The sequence below is a fragment of the Cavia porcellus genome, unplaced genomic scaffold, assembly GCF_034190915.1.
Source record: "Cavia porcellus strain 051 isolate PalLab524CR breed Dunkin Hartley unplaced genomic scaffold, mCavPor4.1 scaffold_3, whole genome shotgun sequence".
NCBI lineage: Eukaryota > Metazoa > Chordata > Mammalia > Rodentia > Caviidae > Cavia > Cavia porcellus.
The window spans coordinates 121,782,025-121,805,471 of NW_026947486.1; the positions used below are offsets into that span (position 1 = coordinate 121,782,025).

The 23,447-nt window shown below is 32.7% G+C and overlaps 1 protein-coding gene across 4 annotated transcripts in view; it reads left to right on the forward strand.

Moving 5' to 3' along the window:
- The window catches only part of Spry3 (sprouty RTK signaling antagonist 3), a 128,593-nt gene that overhangs the window by 56,977 nt on the left and 48,169 nt on the right, over window positions 1-23,447 (forward strand). For all 4 annotated transcript variants that reach the window (XM_063246644.1, XM_023560414.2, XM_023560412.2 and 1 more), the window contains exon 2: window positions 19,183-19,310. The gene's annotated coding sequence lies outside the window, so the exon portion shown is untranslated. The remainder of the gene's footprint in view (window positions 1-19,182; window positions 19,311-23,447) is intronic.

Consider the following 23,447-nt stretch of genomic DNA (forward strand, 5'->3'; position numbering starts at 1 on the left):
AAGTAATACTTGCTTTGAGAAATGAGATGAGAATTGCTTCCTATTCAATTTCATTAAGCCATTTGCAGAGTATAGGCAATAAATCTCTAAATTTCTTATGGAATTCATGTGGGTCTTTCTTTGTTTTTTATTACATCTTCAATTTCATTGACTACTATTGAGTTGTTCAGAATTTTTATACCTTCATAATTTTTTTTTTGTCTTTTTCGTTTTTATCGGTACCAGGGATCGAACTCATGACTGCCTTCTTGCAAGGCAGGCACTTATGCCGCTGAGCTAAATCCCCAGCCCCTATACCTTCATGATTAAGGACTGGTAACTCATACGTTTCTAGGAATCTGTAAATTTTTTCTGGGTTTATTATCCTCTGAGAGTAAAGATTTTCAAATTAGATATTGATGATCTTTGGATTTTTTTCCTTGTTTTTTTGTTTTTGCTTTTTGCTGTTTTCCTCCTTCTGTTCATTTCTCCCATTTTTATCCTATTTCCTCCCCAATTTTATGAGTGTGTGAGTGTGTGTGTTTTTCTCTTGCTTTCATCTTGTAATATACCTTATAGAGCATAAGGGGATTCACTCTTGTCCCTTTTTATTATTTTTACATTTTTATTTTAAAGACAAAATGCCAGAAAAATCAAGAAACAAGCAAACAAAACTAACAAAAAAAAGCAAAATGATGACAGAAACAACAGCAACAACAACAACAAAACAATGGCAATATAGGATATCAAAACAAGACAATAGGAATTTAACAGTGGTCGTTATATTGCATATTATTAACTTCAAATTAATTGCTCAGGCTACCAAATACAGGCATGGAAGATTGATCAAACAATAAAATTTCCCTTTGAGTAGTTTCTTTCCCTTTTACTATACCTATTATAATTTTTGGATCTTATTTATGCTGTCAGTCTTTTACATTAGTGAGATAATATGATGTTTACCCATGCAAGTTGATATATGTCACTTATGAGTATTGTTTCTAACTGCATCTGTTTACCTATAAAAGCCTTGAGTTTATCGTTCTTTATGGTTGAGTGGTGTTACATTATATAAAAATATCACTTCTTTTTTATACATTCTTCAGTTGATGGGCATTTGGATTGTTTCCAAGATATAGCTATTAGAAACTGTGCTTCTTCTATAAACATAGGTGCACATATATCACTGTGGTATGATGTTTTCAATTCTTCTGAGAAAATGCCCAGAAAGGAAATGGCTGGGTTGAATGGAACCTCTACTCAGTTTTTTTATTTCCACAGTGGTTGTTCATTTCTGCACTCCCATCAACAACATTACATTTCTCTAATGACCAAAGATGTTGACCATTTTTTCATATATTTATTTGCCATTTATATTTCTTCATCTGAGAAGTGTGCATTCATCTCAGATGCCAGTTTTTTTGGGGGGGGGGCTTTATTTTTTTCAATTCTTTATACTTTCTAGAAAAAAGTCCTTTGAGAGACAGTTGGCAAAAATCTTTTTCTAATCTGTGTGTTGCCTTTCATTCTGTTGGTGATTTCTCTCAATGTGCAAAAACTTTTTAATAAGATGAGATTCTAGTTATTGATTCTTTCAAGTACTTCCTGTGCGGTTTGTTTTTTGTTCAAACTCTTGGCCTATCCCTATGTGCTTGAAGTTTCTACCTCGGTTGTCTTACAGTATGTTTAGTGTTTCTGTCTTAATATCTAGATTTTTTTATCCTTTTTGATTTTAGTGCATGGTGATCGGCATCAGTCTAGTTTAAGTCTTCAGCATATGGAAAGCCAATTTTACCAACAGCACTTATTAAAAGGGCTGTCTTTTTTTCTAGTGAATATGTTAGGCTCCTTTGTCAAGGATAAGGTGGATGAGGTGTTTATAGTTGTGTCTGTATCTTCTGTTCTGTTCCATTTATCCTCAGATCTCTTCTTTTTTTGCAGTACCATGTGGATTTTATTATAGCAGCTTTGTAGTATAATTTCAACTCTGAGACTGTGATGCCTCCTGCCTTGCATTTGTTGTCCAAGGTTGCCTTTGCTATTCTAGGTCTCTTATGGTTCTGTATGAATTTTAGGAATACTTTCTCTAGATCTTGAGGTATGATGATGGTATTTTGATTGAGATTGCATTAATCTGTATAACAGTTTTGGGAGTATGGCCAGTTTCACAGTGTTGGTTCTTCCTATCCATGAGCATTTTCTGAATTTCTCTTCAATTTATTTTTTCAAAGTACTGTTATTTTCAATGTATAAATCTTTTACTTCCTTCATTAGATTGATTCCTAAGTATTTCATTTTTTATGTTATCATGAAGGGCATAGTTTCACTAATTGTTTGCTCAGTGAATTTTTTGTTTGTGTACAGGAATGTTATTAACTTTCCAGTATTGACTTTGTACCCAGCTACACTGCTGACCTTGCTTACTAGGTTTAGAAGCCTCTTGGTGGAGGTTTTGAGGTCTTCTGTTTAGAACATTATGTCATCTATGAATAATGATAATTTAATTTTTTCTTTCCTATCTTTATTTCTTTTATTTCTCTCTCTTGTCTAATTGCACTGGTTAACATTTCCAGAACTATATCAAATAGGAGTGGTAATAGTGGACATCCTCATCTTTTTTTTTCCTTTTTTTAAATTTTATTTTGAAAGTATACAACAGAACAAGACAGAATAAAGCCAACTAAGATCATACAGTAAAATTGGTACAGAACTTCACAACAGGTTACCGGATAACAGTAATAGGTATCACAGTATATTTTGTTATCTTTATAATAGTTGTTCTTTCAATCACATATGTCAAAATGAGATGAAACACAGAACGCTATAGAACTTATCAAAACAGAATATTGAATAGAGCAGTACCATTAATCAGAAAAGAGCAAAACAGTAATAAAAATATTTGCCTTCAAAGAGATGGTAGAAGGAAGTCCCCCTTATTTGCTATGGTCAGCCTGCCAGGAGATGCTCAGATTTCTGGTTCCCATTTGATAATGGGGGGACAGAAGAAGGAGGGCAGGGGAAGTGGAATATTTGACTCTAGGCCATGCATCAGTGGGTTCACTATCGCTTAGCAGGGAGGCAGGCTGAGTGTTTGGTTTCACAGCGTCCTAAGTTCCAACATGGTGCGGATCTCAGGAGCTGTTGCTGGTTCTCCCCCTGGAAGGGCTGCAGTCTGCCAGACCACCACCGCTTACCAGGGAGGGGAGGTGCTTGCTTTGCTTCCCAGGGTCCTAGGTTCCAACATGGCATGGATCTCAGGAGACACTGCTGGTTCTTACCCTGGAAGGGCTGCAGTCTGCCACACTGCCACCCATTACCAGGGAGGGGAGGTGCTTGCTTGGCTTGCCAGTGTCCTAAGTTCCAACATGGTGCGGATCTCAGGAGCTGCTGCTGCTTCTCCCCCTGGAAGGGCCGCAGTCTGCCACACTGCCACCCATTATCAGGGAGGGGAGGTGCTTGCTTGGCTTGCCAGTGTCCTAAGTTCCAACATGGCCTGGATCTCAGGAACTGCTGCTGGTTCTCCCCCTGGAAGGGCCGCAGTCGACATCCTCATCTTGTGTCTGGTTTTAGAGTCAAAGCTTTCAGTTTTTGACCATTTAGTATGATGTCGGCTGTTAGTTTGTCCTAGATGGCTTTTATCAAATTCAGATAAAGAGCATCTTTTCCAATTTTCTCTAGATTTATTTTTTATCATGAATGAATGTTGGTCTTCATCACAAGCTATTTCTGAATCTATTGAGATGATCATGTGAGTTTTGTCTTTCACTTAGTTAATATAGTGTATTAGATTTACTGATTTGTGTATGTTGAATGATCCCTGCATTCCTGGGATGAACCCATTTGGTCATGGTGTATAATCTTGATGATTATTTGCTGCATTCTGTTTGCTAGTATTTTATTGAGGATTTTTGTATCTATGTTCACTAGAAAGATTGGCCTGTGATGTTCTTTGTTGGTTGGTTTTAGTATCACTCTGGTTTTAATATCAGGCTAATATTTTCCTCCCTGAATGAGTTAGGGAGCACTGCTCCCCTTTCAATTTTATTAAAGAGTTTGAGTACCATGTGCATTAAATCATCTCTAAATTTCTTGTAGAATTCAGCAGTGAATCCATGAGGACCTGGGCTTTTTGTATGTAAGTTTTTAATTACATTTTTTATTTCATTTACTGACATTGGATTATTCAGAAGTTTTATAACTTCTTGATCCAGATTTGGTAATTTCGTGTGTTTCTAGGAATCTATTTGTTCTGTGTTTCTGATCCTATGAGAGGAAAGATTTTCAGAATACGTGTTGACGATCTTCTGTATTTCTGTAAGATCTATGTTGATTTTACCCTTTTTGTTCCTTATTGCATGAATTTGCATTCTTTTCTTTCCTTTTTTTTTTTGATAAGCTTAGCTAGGGTTTATCAATTTTTTTTATTCTTTCAAAGAACCAACATTTTGACTCATTAATTCTTAGTATTGTTTCTTAGTCTCAATTGCATCAATTTGTTCTCTGATCTTTATAATTTCCTCTTTTTTCTGGGCTTTAAGTTTGACTTGTATTTTTTCTAGAATTTTGATGTGCAATATTATGTTGTCTATTTGTGTTCATTCTGTTTTCCTGATATGAGAATACACCACTATAAATTTTTCTCCAAGGATTGCTTTCCCACAGGTTCTGGTGAGTTGTATTTGTATTTTTGTTTGATGATGTATATTGTTTAATTCGTTTTTTAAAATTTCCTCTGTGACCTATTGGTTGTTTAGTCGGGTGATATTTAATTTCCATGTGTTCATGAAGGTTTTGCAGTTTCTTTTGTCTTTAATTTCCAATTTCAGTGCACTATGGTCAGATAATATGCATAGGATAATTTCAATTCCCTTGCATTTACTTAAGCATGTTACATAGGTTACTATATTTTAGATAATGTTCCATGTGCAGCTGTGAAGAATGTGCATTCTGATGTTGTTGGGTGAAACACTGTACATAACCACTCACTCCATTTATTCACAAATTTGATTTAGTTCTGTTATTTCTTTGCTGATTTTGTGTCTAGTTGATTTGTCTTTTTGTGTCAGTGGCATGTTAAGGTACCCTGTTATAATTGTATTGTTGCTTATTTGGTTTTTCATATCTATTAATATTTGTCTTACATAACTAGTTGCTCCAATATTTGAGGCAAAAATTAGTGGTTATAAATGACATGCATTTGATTATCTTTGTCATGTTATCTTTCTGCTGTTGGTTCCTACTTTTCCCCTCAGTTTAACTGTTGGTTGGATTCCTTCTGCTGTTCTTGGAAGTGTGTTCATTTTTATCTCTTTCTAAAATGTCTTTCAGTACTCTTTGGAGAGTTTGTTGGATGGTCATGAAGTTCTTCAGTTGCTTTATGTTGTGGAGGTATATTACTTGTCCACTGATTTTAAAAGATAGTTTTTCATGGTACATCAATCTGGGTTGGAAGCTTCTTTCTTTCTTTGTTTTATTTTGTTTTAAAGAGAATAAAACAAAAGAGGACAGAACAAAGCAAATCAGAACAGAACAATGTAAACAACATAGCACTTCACAACAATTGTATATTCACAGTAGCTGCCATAATTTCTCTTTCTTTGAAGTAGTTGAGCATCCCTTCACACACAATAATATCAAACATAATAGATCAGTATAACACCATTCATGGGAAAGAAAGTATTACAGAACATTCATAAACCAAATAACAAAAAATGAACAATGGCTTCTATAATATCTCATTTTCCATAGAAAATTTGTTTATACTATCACACATATTAAAATCCAATAAGAAACAAAATGATTGAACCAATGGAAATAGAAGAACAAAAGCATGATAGGACTTCTAAGAAAGATGATATTAAATCAGCAATGGCTGTCATAATGTGTTGTTTTCTTCAAAGCAGGTGTTTATACCATCACAGACAATAAAATCAAACAACCCAGAATAAAACCATTCCAACCAATGAATGAAAACGTTATAAGGCTTCAAAGAAATATAATAGGGAGCCATTATTACTATAAAATCTTACACTTACCACTGCTTACACTAGGGAGACTATACAATATTTACATATGTGAGTTTGATTTATTTCACTTACAAGTATGGTCTCAAGTTGCATTCATTTATTTATAAATATCTCAATGTGATCATGCTTTATAGCTGAGTAGTTCTCCATTGTGTAAAAATATCATAACTTTTTATTCCCTAAGGACTAATGATGCTGAACATTTTTGAGTATTTGTTTGCCATTTGCATTTCTTTGTCTGAGAACTGTGTATTCATCTTGGATGCCCATTTTTGGATTGGGTCCTCGAATTTCAGGGGTCTGACTTTTTAAAATTTTTTATATGTTCTAGACAGAAGTCCTTTGTCTGAGGGACAGTTGACTAAGATGTTTTCCCAATTTGTGGGTTTTCTTTTCACTCTTCTGGAGATATCTTTTGACATGCAGAAACTCTTTAATAAGATGTGATCCCAGTTATTGATTCTGGGAAGTAGTCCCATGTAGTTTGATTCTTGTTCGTGAATTCTCTACCTACCTCTAGGTTTTTAAGATTTTTACCTACTTTGTCTTCCAATAGATTTAGTATTCTTGTTTTAATATTTAGATCTTTGATCTATTTAGACTTTAGTACATGATGTTAGGCATAAGTCTAGTTTTGATTTTCAGCTAATGGAGAGCCAATTTTTGCAGCACCATTTATTAAAAAGACTAGCATATTTCCAGTGAACATGTTTGGCCCCTTTATCAAAGATAAGGTGGTTGAGTCTTTTTGTAGTTGTAGTTGTAGTTGTATCTTCTTATCTATTCCACTGATCTTTAGGTCTGTCTGTATTCCAGCACCATGCTGATTTTATTACAGTAGCTTTGTAGTATAATTTCAAGTCAGGGATTGTGATGATTCCTGCCTTGCCTTTGTTGCTTAGAATTGCCATTGCTATTCTAGGTCTTTTCAGGTTCCAGATGAATTTTAGGAGTGATTTCTCTAGATCTATGAGGTATGCTAGTTGTATTTTGATTGGGATTGCATCGAATCTGTATAACAGTTTTGGGAGAATGGGCATTTTCACCATATTTATGCTTCCTATCCATGAACAAGGGATGTCTTTCCGTTTTCTGAGGTCCTCTTAAATTTTTTTCAGGGTATTATAATTTTCCCTGAATAGATCTTTTACTTCTTTCGTTAGACTAAGTCCTAAGTATTTCATTTTTTGGATGCTATTGTGAAGGATGTGGCTTCTCTTATTTCTCTCTCCATGATTTTGCTGTTAGTGTATAAGAATGATAGTGTTTTTGAGTATTGACTTTGTATCCAGCTACATTACTGAATTTATTTATTATGCCTAGGAATCTTTCAGTGGATTTTTGGGATCTTCTATGTAGAGTATCATGTCATCTGCAAATAATGATAATTTAACTTCCTCTTTTCCTGTATTTACTTCTTTTTTTCTCTCTCTCTTGCCTAATTGCCTTGGCCAGTATTTCCAGTACTATGTTGAATAGGAGCAGTGATAATGGACATTCTTGTCTTGTTCCTGATTTTAAGGTAAAGGCTTTCAGTTTTTGGCCATTTAATATGATGCTGGCTGTTGGTTTGTCATAGATGGCCTTTATCATATTGAGATAAAGACCATCTATTCCAATTCTCTGAAAGTCTCTTATCATGAATAAGCGTTCAGTGGAGGTTTGGTAGACTGAATAAAAGAAGATTGTTCCTCTAAATGTTAGTGGGTATTAACCCATCTGCTGACAGTTTGAATAGAAGAGAAAGTAACTAAAGGGAGAATTCTTTCTCTGCTTGAGTGTGTAAATTAGAACATGAATCTTCTCTTGCCTTTAGACTTACAGCTTCAGTCTTCCTGGATTTTAAGGCTTCGAACTGGAGTTTAAACCATTCCTTTCTGTGCCTTTCCTGTGTTCAGGTTGAAGAACACATATATTAAATCTTCTGATCTTCCTATTAGTTCTGTCTTTTTGGTGTTATGGTTTATGTCTGGATGTCCCCTAAACTTTCATGTACTCATAGGCAGGGCTTTTGGAAAGTGATTGGATTACAAGGGTTTATAACTGACTTACTATTATGAGATGGGTTCTGATTGAAAGAAGTGGCCACTGGAAGATATGGAAGAGTATATCTGCCTTCCTGTTTCCTCCCTTGATCTCTCTTCCTGTTTTCTGGCCTTTATGTGCTAAACAGCTTCCTCTGGCATGCCCCTTTGCTATGTCACTCTGCCTTGGAGCCAGTGAACTATAGACCAAAACCTCTACAAATTGTGAGCTGAAATAAAACTTTCTGGCTTTAACTTTTGGATGTTGGGTATTGTGTCTCTCTTTTCACAGATAAGAAAATGTAGGCATGGTAATTAACTTCATAATGATTTGTGAGATAAATAACTGAATGTGATACTGGCAAAATAATAGGGGATTGGAGGGAAGGGAAACAAAGTATTGAGATGTGTTATATACATATACCAACTCCCTACAAGACTGTTATTAGTATGTATTTCAAAAATACTAATAAAAATTAAAAATTTTAAAAAGTAAGATATCAAATCTGCATTCATTGCAAGAAATAGAGTGAGTAGTATAGTACCACCTACACCTGTGCCCCTTTATGTGAAAAGCAAAAATTTCCTGGAACTTCCTAATCAAAATTCCCTTTTGACCTGTATTGTTATGTTGTTATGTCCTCTTTTATCTCAATCTCTCCCTTATTCATTAAAAAATTATTTAGTTATTTTTTATGATTTTTTAATTAAGGGGAAAAATAAAAAATATTAGCAGCATATATTATAATAACATTTTGGATTTCCTATTAACTTGATTTGAAGTCCTGTAATACTCCTACTATCTTGTTTTGACTGATTAGACTCTGTTCTGTTCTGTATGATAGTATCAAGTATCAGAGTATAGGCAACTACTTTGAAGGCAATAAGATTCACTATGATGCCCATTCTGGTTTGACTATTATCTCCTTTGGAAGTCCTGTAATGTTTACAATGTTTAGGTTTTATTGGTCTTGTTCTCTATGTTTTGTTCAACTTTATAATACCTAATGAGATAGACAATTCTTTTTTTAGGAAGCAAGAGGCATTATGGTAACCATTGTTGATAACCTTGTATTCTGTTTTTACATCATGTGCTATGTCTATCCTTGGTTTTGACTGACAGCTTTGTTTTGCCATATTTGACTTTATTCTCTTCCCCCAAAAAAAGTAATAAGAACTAAGGAGTAATGAAACCCAAAATGTGTAAATTTTGTTGTAAAAAAGAGAGGGAAAAAGTGCTCTAAAGGATACAACTGCAAGTGTGTTTAGGGGTGTTAAATAGCTGACCATATTAATGTTTTTGGTTGGATCATTGAACACAACTGTTTGCAGTCTCACTGTTTGAATGTCCACTTTGTATGCTTTGATACTGTGACTTGAGCAACTATCTCTAAGATGATAATGTGTAATCTATTAACTGGTGATTTCTTACTGTTTTTTTTTTGTAGTTCTGTATTACTTGTACCCTTACACTGCTTTGTTTTTGTTTTTTCTCTTTTTACTTTTAAATAAAATTTTAAAAAAAAGAATAAAAAAACATGAGCAGAAAAAAAATTCCCTTTAATATCTCTTTGACAAAAATAGTCATATGGCAACATCCAGCTATGAGAGAGGTTGATAAAATGAATATTAATATTTTACAAGCTTTAGAGTAGCAAACAAAAAGAATTGGGAATGGATGTTGACTCTGCTAATCAACTGTATCTACACATTCCATTTTTTCTACATTTAGAATTCTTCTTTGATTTTTGTGTAGACTTCTTTCTTGAGCTGGTCTCAAAATGGTGGCAGTAATGTTTTCTGTACCTCAATACCGTACATCCTCACATCGTTAGTTCCCAGGGAAAAGAAAGAATCACTGTCTCCTTAACTAGTAAAATAATTTTTGCATTTTACAAATTCATTCTTTGAATTGATTTCTGTGATCAAGATGGCTGAGAGTGTCAGAAAAGTACTTTCAAAACAGAAATTCCAGTACTGTTATCAGAAGTAGTGAATGTTGAGAAATAAGAGAGTAGTACACTATTTATCTCAGTTTTAACATCACCCTTTTTCTCTCTTGTACTACAGATAATTTCATGGGAGTGTGGTGATTAATGAAACATCATTATAAACATGTGATTAACTACTACATTTGAAAATTAATGGCACAGATATTTCTCAGCCAATAGGTGTTTGCTCAGCCAATGGATACCTTACATTAAAATATGTGATATTCATAAAAGACAACTAGCATCATAATAATTAATTAATTAAAAATGAATGTTTGCTTCCACTAATGACTGAAAATAATAATTTCTATTTATTCCACTCCTTATCAACATTACGTTGGAAGTCCTATGTGCAATTAGACAAGAAAAGAAATGTAAGAAAAGCACTGCAGAAAATGATAAATGTAACTATTCATAGAAAACAAGATTGTCTCTGTGGAGAATTCACAAAAATCTGCAAAATAACTCCTTGAACTCAGAGTTTTTCCAAACTCATCAAATGTCCTGAGTTTCAGAATAATCAATGGGCCTGAATCTAAGGGAAAAGAGTACCTTTAGGAAAAGGGAATACACAAACACACATTAATATAAAATAGTTATAATTAGTTATAAGAATAGTTATAATTCTTATAAGAATCATGTTGAAGGCTAAGAGCCAGATAACAAGATAGTGTTAAATCCCTATGGTCCACAAAATTGAAAGAGTCTGCATATTCTTTCACCATCTTCCATGAACCTTGCTAGATGCTCACAGAAAACATCAGAGAATGATAACAGTAAAAGCGTATACTGTGGTACATATTTAAGGAAGGATAAGCACAACTTTGTGGGAAGAATAAGAACTTCACCTAATTCTTTCTTCTTTACCTGTCACATAGAAAATAAGACATCTTCTGAGAGAAGGAAAACAAGAATGTCTATCTTTAGGACACTCTTGAATACTCATTGCATCTGTGGAAAGAGAGAAGGAGGAAAAAGCTTTACTTCTGAGGAAAGCTATGATGAATCAAGAGAACTAATAATATGACACACCCAGGATACAGAGACCATATCCTACCAATAGAAAGCAAATAACAACAGAATTTTCTTTACAGAAATATAGGAAATGAACAAGTGTATGTGAAGACACATTTCCAAAGGCCAACACAAATGGAAATCTTTAAACCAATTAATTGAACATTTCTTGTTTTGATCAATCATTCCTCATTTTAGACACAAGAAATTAGAGCCTGTAATGCACTGATGATAATCATAGCAGCAATGGATCATAAACTGAGCTTTGTTCCTAGAGATATGCAACTCCCTCCCCATTAATGGCCTACTAGAAGTAATGATATACTCATTTCCAGTCATAAAATATATTTACTTCAATCTCTACTTTTCTATGCAAGATATCTAACTCTCTTCACAATATCATGAGGCATGTGGAAAAATAAGAAAAATCACCACACTTCAAAGAGACAAATAAAGTCTTCAAATCAAATTCCAATATGATAATAATTTAGGAATGCTCTGTCAGGAAACTTAAAATAATTATAAGTAATTAATGAAAAGCTCTACCACTAAAACAAAAAAGAAATATGAGAGGTCAAATAGGTAATTTCTGTAGAGATATCAAAATTCCAATAACAAATGAAAATGTTAGAAATAAAAAATTATGAAACAGATGAAGAAAGTCTTTGAGGGGCTCATCAGAATTGGCACTTTTGAGGACAAATCAGTGGACCTTAAAATAGGTCAAAGTGAAACACAGACATAAAAGAGTGAAAACAAGGAATACATTCATGAACTATATGATAATATCAAATGTTTTAACATATATTTAATTAGAATTTTAGAAGGAAAAGAGAGTAGTGCAGAAAAATATTTTTAAATAATGACTGAGAAGTTTTGAATAATGATAGCTACCAAGTAATGCACCCATGAAGCTCAGAGTATGCCTGAAAGACTGAAAATATCCAGACAGAGGTACCATTTCCAATTCAAAGTACTAGAACAGAAAGAGAAAGTCTTGAAAGATTTTAAAAATCAAACAGTGAAAAATTTAGAGACTACCTTTTATAACCCATACTAATCAGGAGATAATGAATGAATAGAAATTATAGATTTAAAATTATATGCCCAGAAAATACTTTTCAAAATGAAGATGAAATAAAAATTCTATCAGCCAGACAGAATTTGAGAAAATTCATTATCAGAAAATCAACTCTAAAATATAAAAGGAAATTTTTCAGTTTAAAAACCTGTCATATCATATGAGACTAAAACTTGGGATTATACAAGGGAATAAAGAGTAATGGATATGAAAAAAATGAAGGTAAAAATAAATTATTAATTTTGTTTATTTTTATTAGACTATATTTTAACCCAGTAGATAAAGGAGAAATAGTAGCAACTTACCATGTATTCATAGTATATATGAAATCAAAAGTTATGCTTCCAAAAGTACAATAGGTAGGAGAAAGCAATTGAGGATACGCAGCCATAAAAACCTTATACTTCATGTAAAGCAGAGAAATAGTATTTTCTTGTAGACTCTGATATTACAATACATATCAAACTGTGAAATTAGTAAAATTCTATTTAAAAATAAGTAGAATTAATGCACTTAGGAGATAAAATAGAATTTTAAAATGCATCAAAGCAGGCAGAAGAGGCAGAATAAAGACAGATGAATTAGAACAAATAGAAAATAGCTATTAAGTTCATAGATTTTAATTTAACCATACCAACAATTGTATTAGATGTAAATAGTGTAAGCACACCATTTTAAAATCAGTACCTATTGTATAAAAACTAAAATCCCAATTATATGTTGTTTACAATAACTTTAATTATAAAAACATAGTTAAAAAGTAAAATAATGAAACATATGTAAAATATGTTACATACATACTGCAAAACTAACCAAAACAAAAATATAGTTGCTGTACTAGAAGCAAGCAATTAGACTTCAGAAAAAGAATATTAACAGGAATGCAAAAGGACATAATATAATGGCTGAGCATGGGGGCACATGCCTATCATCTCAGTACTTGGGAGGCTGAGGCAAGAGAATTGCCATGAGTTTGAGGCAGGCCTGGACTACATAGTGATTTCAAAGCCATCCTAGACTACTACATAGCGACACCTTGTCACAAAAAACAAAAAAGAAACAAAGAAAAAAGGACATAATGATGGAAGAATCAACTGTCCAAAAGGCAAACCTTTTTACAATAAAGGATTGTCTTTACAACAGAATTTCAAAATACATAAAGTATTTTAAATTACTAAAATTGAGAAGAGAATACAAATCTACAATTGTGGTTAGAGACTTCAACACTTCTGTCAATAGATGATGGTACAAGGAAACAGAGAAATGGTAAAGGTACAAAGTACCTGGGCAACACATGACTGACACTGGTAAAACTGTCCACCCAGCAAAATCAGAGACAGTCAACAATATATATTATACTGTGGGTCATAAGAGCAACCTCAACCATTTATAAGCATATCAATCATATAAAGTGTGTTTTCAGACTGCACTGGAATTAAATTGGAAATCAGTAATAGAAGATATCCAGGAAATTCCTCAAGTTTGGAAAATGAGAAATGTACATCTAATAAGCCCATGGTATTGGTCCATTTTTCATTGCTATGACAAAATATCTAGGTCTGGAAAATGTATAGTGAGATAATACTTATTGAGCTTACAGTTTTGAAGGTTGAAAGTCCAACATTGAGTTTTCCCATCTGTTTCACCTCTAATGAACAGACTTTGGCTGTGACACATTATGGCAGATGGCAGAAGTGCAAGAAAGAAGGAGAGAATACATGGTGAAACAAGAAGCCCAAGATTTGGAAAGGACCAGCATGGTTCTTTTAGAAAAACTTGTTCTTAATGAGAAAAAAAGTGAGATCTTATAGGAACTATTTCATCCTTTCTGAGGGAACTTCCCATTGACCTAAATACCTCCCACAATGACCCACCTCTTAAACTTCTATCACGCCCCACATTGTCACATTGGGAACTAAACTTCCAGTATATGAACTTTTGAAGGACACAAATCATATTCAAACTAGCATCCATTGATCAGAGAAGAAATCTGAAAGGTACTTTAAAATATTTTGAATTGAATGAAGACGAAAGTAGCTCAGATCGAAATTTGTGGGTTATGGCTATATCAATGCTTAGAACTTTAAATGAAGTTCTTATATAGAAAAAAAGAAATGTCTTATATAAATAATTTAAGATTCCATGTAAGAGTTCCAGTAGAATATCAGTGGAGCTGAACCTGACCTTAAAAAAAGATAAATAAAATTGATAAACCAGTAATCAGAATGACCAAGAAAAAAAGCAAGAAAACAGTTACCAATATCAAGAATAAAAAACAGGAACGTCACTAAAGGCCACACTGATATTTTTCTTAAGAAAAAAATGAGGTCTTATGGGAACTAAAGTTGTCTGTGAACAATTTTATTCTCAGATGTGAAACAATTTATATAAAATGGACTAATTCTTTGAAAGGCACACACTGAAAAAACTCACTAGAGAAGCAATAGATAACCATAGCAACCTTTCGTCTATTTAAAAAGTAAAAAAAAAAAAAAAAAAAAAAGCAAAACCCAAGGGTTACATAAACAATGGAATATTCAGCCATAAAGAAAGGTGAGATTTTGTCAATTGTCACAAAATGGATGCATTTTGAGGACATTAATATGTTAAGTGAAATAGGTCACACAAAGGCAAGTACCTTTTCTCTTTCAAATGTCCCTGCTAAAAAAGTGAACCTGATAGTAGAATAATCATCCCTAGAGGTTCAGAATGTTTAGTGGAGGAGAGTGGATAAAGAAAGATTCGTTTAATTAGTAAATGCTGTATGTATAGAAATAACACACTGAATCACATTCAATATGAATCAAAATATAATAAAGCAAAAATGTGACAGGGATATAGCTCGGTAGCACAGCCCTTGCTTGGCAATCGCAAGGTCCTGAGTTTGATTCCCCATATCAAAAAAATAGACTTAGAAAAATGTTAAAATTATACAGTATTTAGTGCTTAGCTTCTTTATTAGCATGAAATGTTTGAGATTCTTTCATGCTTCTCTATGGATCAGTAGCTTTTTCTTTTCTGTTTTGTTACTGATTAACATTCTATTCTATGAATGTATAATCATTTACTAGTCCATTCTAATGTTGATAGGCATTTGTTTTCAGCATTTGTCTCTTGTGCATATGATTGTTAACATCTGTATACAAGTCTTTGTGTGAACACATACTACCATTTCTCTTGGGTATATATCTATTGATGTCATTAAGGGTAGATGTATATTTAACTTGTTAAGAAACGTTAAATTGGTTTTTTGTGTGTAGTGATAACCATTTTCATTTCCACTCACAATATATAGGAGTTCCAGTCATTGTAGATCCTCTACATAGCCATCGTTTTTCTAATTTTATCCCTTTTACTGATTTTGTTGTGTTGTACCACTATGTTTTTTAAAAATCACTGTTGTTTTAATTATTATTTCCTTCACAATCAATAATATTGTGAATGTTTTAAGTTCTTATTGATCATTTGAGTACTAATTTAGTGACGAGGCAGTTCACGTCTTTTACTTATTTATTATTGGATTATCTCAGCATTACTGAGATATAAAAGTTCTCTTTATATATTCAAGTCTTTGGCTTTTTCTTTACAATGTGTACTAACAATTAAAAATATTAAATTTGGATGAGCCACAATGTTTTTGATTTTTTAATTGTGTGATTTATGCCTTTTGTGTCTTATCCAGGAAATCGTGGCCTAACTTAAGGTCAATCATGATTAATTTCTTACTGCAGCTATAACAAATTACTACAAATTTAGTCTCATAAAGCACCACAATTGTTACATTATAGTTTTGGGACTCAGAAGCCCACAGTGAGTCTTATGGATCTGAAATTTTATTGTTGGTAGGGCTATATTCTTCTGGAAGCATCAGGGGATTGTTTGTTTCTTTACCTTTTCTTGATTATACAGATCATTTATATTTCTTGTCTCATGGCATCTTCCTCCATCTTCAAAGAACATCACTACACCTTCTGTATTCACTATCACATCTTTGACTCTAATCCTCCTCTTTCTGTCTTATAATGGTTTCTGTGTTTACAGTGGGCCCATCAATATAATCCAGGATAATATCTCCAACTCATGAGCCTTAATTATATCCTCAGAATTCTTTTTACCATGAGAAACAACATATTCACTGTTTCCAGGGATAATATGTAGGCCATTATTAAGCATACCATAGCCACAAAGAATTTCTCACATGCTTTTTTCTAGTTTTAAAGGTATGACTCTCACATTTAGAGTTCTGATTCATTTTGAATTAATTTTACACGAATTAAGATAAGGATAGTAATAATTTTACGTGTAGATATTCAGTTATTTTGACACAATTTATCAAAAAGATTCTTACTGTCACCATCCCATTTATTGAATTGTCTTGGCAGCTTTCCCAAAATTCAGTTGGTCATATTTATGCAGGTCTATTTCATGATTCTAAATTCTGTTTCATTGACCAGCATGTCTGTCTTTAAGCCAATAGTATACTATCTTGATTACTGTAGATTTAATATAAATTATAAAATCAGGTAACTGAAGTCTCAAAAATTTATTATTTTAAAAAATTGTTCTGCCTATTTAAGTTCTCTGTATCTCTTTATAAACATTAAAATTGTGAATTTCTATTTTTAAAAGTCTAAAAAGATCTTTATTGGGATCAAATTCAAATTATAGATCAGTTTGGAGAGAATTAACATTTTAAAAACATTATGTTGCCAGGGATTTAGCTCAGCGGCGGTGCAAGCACCTCCTTGGTGAGTGCAAGATCATGAGTTTGATCCAGAGTACAAAAAAAAAAAAAAAAAACCCAAAAAGCAAAATAAAACAAATTATGTTTTATAATCCATCAATCTATAACAGGGTATATTATGTAATTGTCGTTAATCCATCAATCTATAACAGGGTATATTTTCTCATTATGTAAGTGTCGTTTAATTTCTTGCAACAATGTTTTGAAGTTTTTTGTGTATAAGCCTCGCACATTTTTGATGTTAAATTTGTTGCTAAGAATTTGTTACCTTAGAAATGCATGTATTTTAAAATTTCTGTTTATCTGTCATTGTTATGTAGAAATGCATTCACTTTGGTAATTGGTCTTGTATTTTAGAATCTTGCTAAATTCATTTATTAATGCCAGTATTTTTGTATATTTCTTAGAATTTCCACAGAAATGACTATGTAATCTATTAATAATCAAAACTTTGCATTTTTCTTTCCAATCTAAATATGTTTTATTTCTTCATCCTGATTCATTGTACTTTTTTCTATCTTGATGGAGATTTATCTGCTATTGATCTTTAAAAAGAAGATCTATTTATTGCTTTTTCTTCTTGTTTTTTGTTTAATTTGCTCTTATTTTTCCAGTTTCTTAAGGTAGAAATTTAAATTGTTGACTTGAAGTATTTATTCTTTGTGTTAAAGAGTTTAAAGCATAACTTATTTTCAAGCACTGCTTAAGGGTTGTACATAAATGTTGATATGCTTATTTCCCTTTTTGTAGTTTGCACTAGAGAATGCTTCATGTGTGTTTGAATAGAATCTACACTCTGTTGTTATGGTATAAAATGTTCTGAAATATCAGGTCAAGCTGTTTGATATTGTTCAAGTTTTCTATATTTTTACTTTTTCTACTTATTCTATAAATTACTAAGATTTTCAGGGTTATGGCTAGAGTTAGGGTTAGACATTTTTGAAGCATTTATTTCCTTTTTAATTCTTCTAGCTTTGCTTTAATTCATGTGCATTGCAGCTCTTTTTAGGTGGAATGTCTATGTATTTCTTATATAGTGAACTTTTTATCATTATGAAATGTTTTTCTTTGCCATGCTGTCTGTTGAATTAGAGTCTGTTTAGTATTAATATGACCATTTCAACCCCTTATTTTAAGGTAGGATGATATACTTTATCAACTTCAACTTATCTTTAAAATGTGCTTCCTACAAACAGCATACAATTTATTCTTGATTTTATCTAGTTTGACAATATTTTGATTAGAATATATCATTCATTCACTTTTGATGTATTTTAGATATGATTGGAATTATACTAAATGTTTTGCTAATTATTTTATATGTCTCACATCATTTTTGTTTCTCTTTAACTACCTTCTTTTAGGTTGAACAAATCTTTTCTAATGTGCAATTGTCCTACTGAGTTTTTAAGCTATATTTTTGAGGTTTTTTGTTAGCTGCTCTAGAGATTATAGTGTAGCTTTTCATTTATCATAGTCTACTTTGAGTAGGCATTTGATATGACATTTTTTCAACTTGAAGTCTTTAATGTTTCTTGGAACATTCAGTTTTTGTTGATTGAGGCTTGCATTTATTTTACCTCCATTCTAAAAGATAATTGAATTATATAGGGTCCTTAGTTGACATCTTATTTCTTTCAGCACTTTGAATATATTATCCTACTGCTTTCTAGTCTCTACTGATTCTGGTTAAATGTCAAACATTAATTTAATTATTGCTTCTTTACACACAATGAGATGTTTTTCTCCTTTGGTTTCCAAGATTTTTCTCTTCACATTGCTTCTTGGCCTTTTGGCTAAGATCATTTCTCTTTTTTTCAGCATTTTGTCTCTGATGTGTGTAGGTGTGTCTCCATGTTTATCTTGGTATTTATCCAGCTTTTTTGATTTGTGGATTAATGTTTTTTATCAAATGTGAGAAGTTTGCAGTTATCTTTTCAAATGTATTTATGACACCATTTTTATTCATCACATGTTTATATACTTGATAATATTTCACAGGTCCCTGATGTTCCATTATTCTTCCTTCATTTTTATCCATTTATCATATTAGAGAATTTCCTATTGCTTTATCCTTAATTCACTGATTCTTTTCATTACCATCTTAAAGCTGTTGGAACCTATTTAAGGGCTGTTTCATTCTGGTTATATTTTTTAGAGTGTAGGTTTTACCTTTATGATACCTTTTTTGCTAACTGTGAAAGTTTTGCCCCCTTCTTCAAATAAAGATAGCACTTCTGGCAGTGAAGCTTTATTTCTTTGTTTTTGTTGTTGTTGTTGTTTTTGGTACCAGAGATCGAACTCACGACCTTGTGCTTAACAGGCAAGTGCTGGAGATGCTGAGTTAAATCCCTGGCCCCTGGCAGTGCAACTTTGGTTTAAAAGCCAGTGCATCCAAGTAAAACTACAACACTGAAGGAGCTGAGGGAGTTAGGTGGAGAATAGCCTCAGGTAAGAAGAGTGTTGCATTTCCACTGTTTTTATTAAAATATATAGCACAGTTTGATAAATAAATGTTTCTCTATTTGTTGTTTGCTTTTAATCAATTTCCAGAGCCCTGTAATATCCAGTCTTATAGTATTTGAAGGAAAAGTATTTATTGAACTTCTTACGGTTCCATCGCTGAAAATATTATAATCTAATAAACTTTTTGGTATGACTTGATAAAAGTTCATATGGGAGTGCAAATGTGTAACAATAGCCAAGAAAAATCTGACAAAAAATAATAATGTCTCCAGAAAAATAACACCTTGGAAATATTAAACTGTATTTTAAAACTGTAATAGTAAAAATAGAGCCTGCTGAATGAATGTGTATACATTTCAGGAAAAGGAAGTTCATGTAAATATTTTAATACTAAACTTATTGAGATATCCATGAGATTAATACAAGTTTCCTTTGGGTTCTACAGTTACAAGATGTGCTGTAAGAGGTGGCCATTAGCTTCCAGACATTTATTAGTATGATGAACTGCTGTTTCGGTAACCTTGATAATTGAGATTGTTGCACATGCATTTTCAATGCTTTCTCTAAGAACTGACAGTGTAGTGGGTTTCCTGTGATATATAACATCCTCTAGGGTCCCGCATATGAGAATAATACCATCTGTTGAAAGATCATCATACTGTTTTTCCTTTTTTTCTTTTCCTGAACTGTGTATACATTTTTGGCAAACTCTATATAAAATCCTGACATGAACAAATATATCAATGAAATAAAATAATTTTTAGAAACACACCTATGTAGCATATAAAAATTAATTTATGATAAATATGAAATGACATCAATGTGAAGAAATGCTTTTTGAACAACTGACTATTTAGGGCATACCCTGAGAGGTGAATAAAAACAATTTTTAAAAATATGGCACTTCAAAAAAAAATATGGCACTTCATGCAAACAGGCAAAGAATATTTGAACTATTGATTATTATTTAGATTTAAAATCACTGATAGAAAGTAAAGTCACATGTATTAAATACTTAAATTGAATACATACAAGATGCTCAAAAATATATTGAAATAGACAAGCCTTTCTGAAGCCAGAAATGAAATCTTGAAATCATTTAGGAAAATAATGGCAGGCATAAAAATGAAATGTGATAAATTGTAAGACAAACAATGACTTGAGAGAAGATTTTGCTATATATACATTTGACCAATGATTGATGCTCATAATATATTAAGATTGCCTGAAATAAGAGGTTAAAATAAGCATATTAAGTAAAATAGGCAAAGATATATACAAATAATTCATATAAAATAAATATACTTTATCACTGAAACTATGATGTAATACTTCACTACCAATCAATAACATGAAAAATAAAGTAACATAATATTTCACTCCCCCATCATATTGGAAAGAAAAGAAGTATCTGAATTTGTGAGATTTGGGGAAAGTAGGCATGTTAAAATATTTTTGGCAAGGAACAACTTCCCTCTTGAGACACTGTCGGTCATTGTTGCTGTGAAACTTGATGTGACTCAGCTTAGCCACAGCGTTTGGGCTAATGGACTATCTCTAAAACCTATTCCCCAACTGTGGGCAACTCTGTTACCAAGAGACCAGTGCTTACAGATGCAGATCTAGATCTACCTTGGTATCAGACAGAGACTTGTGCCCTAGTGGAAAAGACTCATGTTTTGACCCAAAATTGCATGTCCTTGTGGCTGTGGGACTCAGGATTAACCCATCATAGCATTAGCTAGGTGGCCAGCAGTTTGCCTTCACCAAGTAACTTTGAGCAGCATAAAGTACAAGACATCATTCACTGGGGATAGGACAGGGTCTTAAGTACATGGCTTTTCCTGGAATTTAGTGTTTGGCTACTGAAAACTAATCCCGGGCAAAATCTATGACCCCCATCCCCAGGCCTATGTGAAAAGAGCCTCTGATGCAGCTCCAGTGGCAGGGGAAAACACACAGTCTCAATCATTCAGATTTTGTTTTAGCTAGCATTGTCCACAGTTGGTTTCCCCAGTCATAGACCAGAAGTCCACCTCAGCAATAGACAGCCCACAGAAGTGTATGATTGGTCTTACCACAGTGTTGTGCTGGTCTTGGTGGGCTGTGAATTCAGAATGTGACACAGCTTGATGGTTTTAGTGGCTAAAGGTGTGACGGAAAATACTGACACTGACCCTTCCATAGTCCTACTCTGGCATCAGGAAGAGGCATGTAGGGGCAGACTACTTTCTCTAGGTTACTGTCTGTTTCTTTCTGAACAATACACCCACAGAATATTTAGGACAAATGTCAGCTTATGTTACCCTCTAGTACAGAAATAGCAACAATATACCAACAAGATTCCTGGCAAATTCAGACCTGGGTGCCATCTACTGCTGAAATAGTGAAAGTGACAACAGATTCAGAGAAGATAAGCAGCCTGCTTAGAATTTATGGAAAGATAGATGTAAATCTACACTAGGATGACTGAAATGAATATTTAATACTTCATTTTTCTAATGAATTTCATGCCAATAAGCATCAAGAGCATTCAGGAAATCACGAACCCAGCTAAGACTCAAAATATGGTGCCAGAAACCAATCAGGCAAGAATCAGTATGGGTGAACTCTAAGAATTTAAAACAACTCTTTTAAGGAAACTCAGTAAGCATGATGAGAAACATGTCAGGACTCTAACAGAGACTTAATAAAGAGATAGGAGCTATTAAAAATTAGTTAAATTAAGAATGTGTTAGAAGACATTAATAGCAGGATAGTTCAAACAAAATAAAGAATTAATGAGTTCAAATACAAGCTATTTGAAAATATGTAGTTGAAAAAAAAGAGTGAAGAGTGGGGGCTGGGGATTTAGCTCAGCGGCATAAGCGCCTGCCTTGCAAACAGGCAGTCGTGAGTTCGATCCCCGGTACAGATAAAACGAAAAAGACAAAAGAAAAAAAAAAAAAAAAAAAAAAAAAAAAAAAAAAAAAAGAAAAGAAAAGAAAGAAAGAAAGAAAAAAAAAAGAGTGAAGAAAGCATATGGGAACTTTGGCAGAAGAATTAAGCTAGTATTTGTGCTATTAGGGTATAAGAAGGAATCAAAAATGCCAAAGGAGTAAAAAACTTATTGAAAGAAATAGTAGGAAATAACCTTTCAGACCTAGAGAAAGATAAAAATATCAAACTAAAGAAGGTTAAATGTCATGAATCAAATTTAACTCATCCAAGCCTAGCCCAAGACATTTTTAAATCAAGCTCTCAAAAGTGAAAGATAAAGAGAAGTTCATTGAGCTTCAAGAGAAAAGAAACAATAAATAAAAGTACTCCAATTTGCCTTAGAACAGACTTACCAGCAAGAACTTGACAGGCCAAGAGACAGTGGCATGATAATATCAAAATACCAAAGGGAAAAACTATCAACTAAGAATACTATATTCAGAAATGTATAATTTAGAAATCAAGGAGAGATAAAAAATCTTTCCAGACAAATGAAAGCTGAGAGAATATCACCACTAGATCTGTCTTACAAGAAATACTGAAGGAAGTACTTCAAAGTGAAAAGTAAGAGAGGTTAATGACTAAGGACAAAACAGGAAGTATAAAACTTGTTGGTAAGAGTAATTAAACAAATAAGTTTGGAATGCTCTAATATTGAAAGCATGGTGCCTAAACCATTCTTATCTTTTTATTAGTTCATATTAATAATACAAAAAAGTGAGATTCATTTAATGTATTGGTACATGCATATGTATTTTGATTATTTTCCACCCAATTACCATCATGTCCCTTTTCTATTTCCAACCTCTTCCCAATATCTAAGCCTACCTTGTAAAAAACCATTTATATCTTTTGTATGAAGACTTAAGTATCGATTTAAAGTATTAACTACATTAACGTGATAAACAATAGGCAATATAGAATGATGTAAGATCAGATACCAAATGCCCAAAATATGGAGAGTAAAGCAAAATGACTGGTTAGTTTTCTAATACTTTATGTTCTTCTTATGACCATGTTATATTGCTAAGTAGCTTGTTGTGATCAAGAGATTTTTGTAAGCATTGTGATAAATAAAGCAAAGTAAAAATTGTAATAGATCAATGAAAATAGTAATCAAGAATCAAAAAACACTACTAAAGT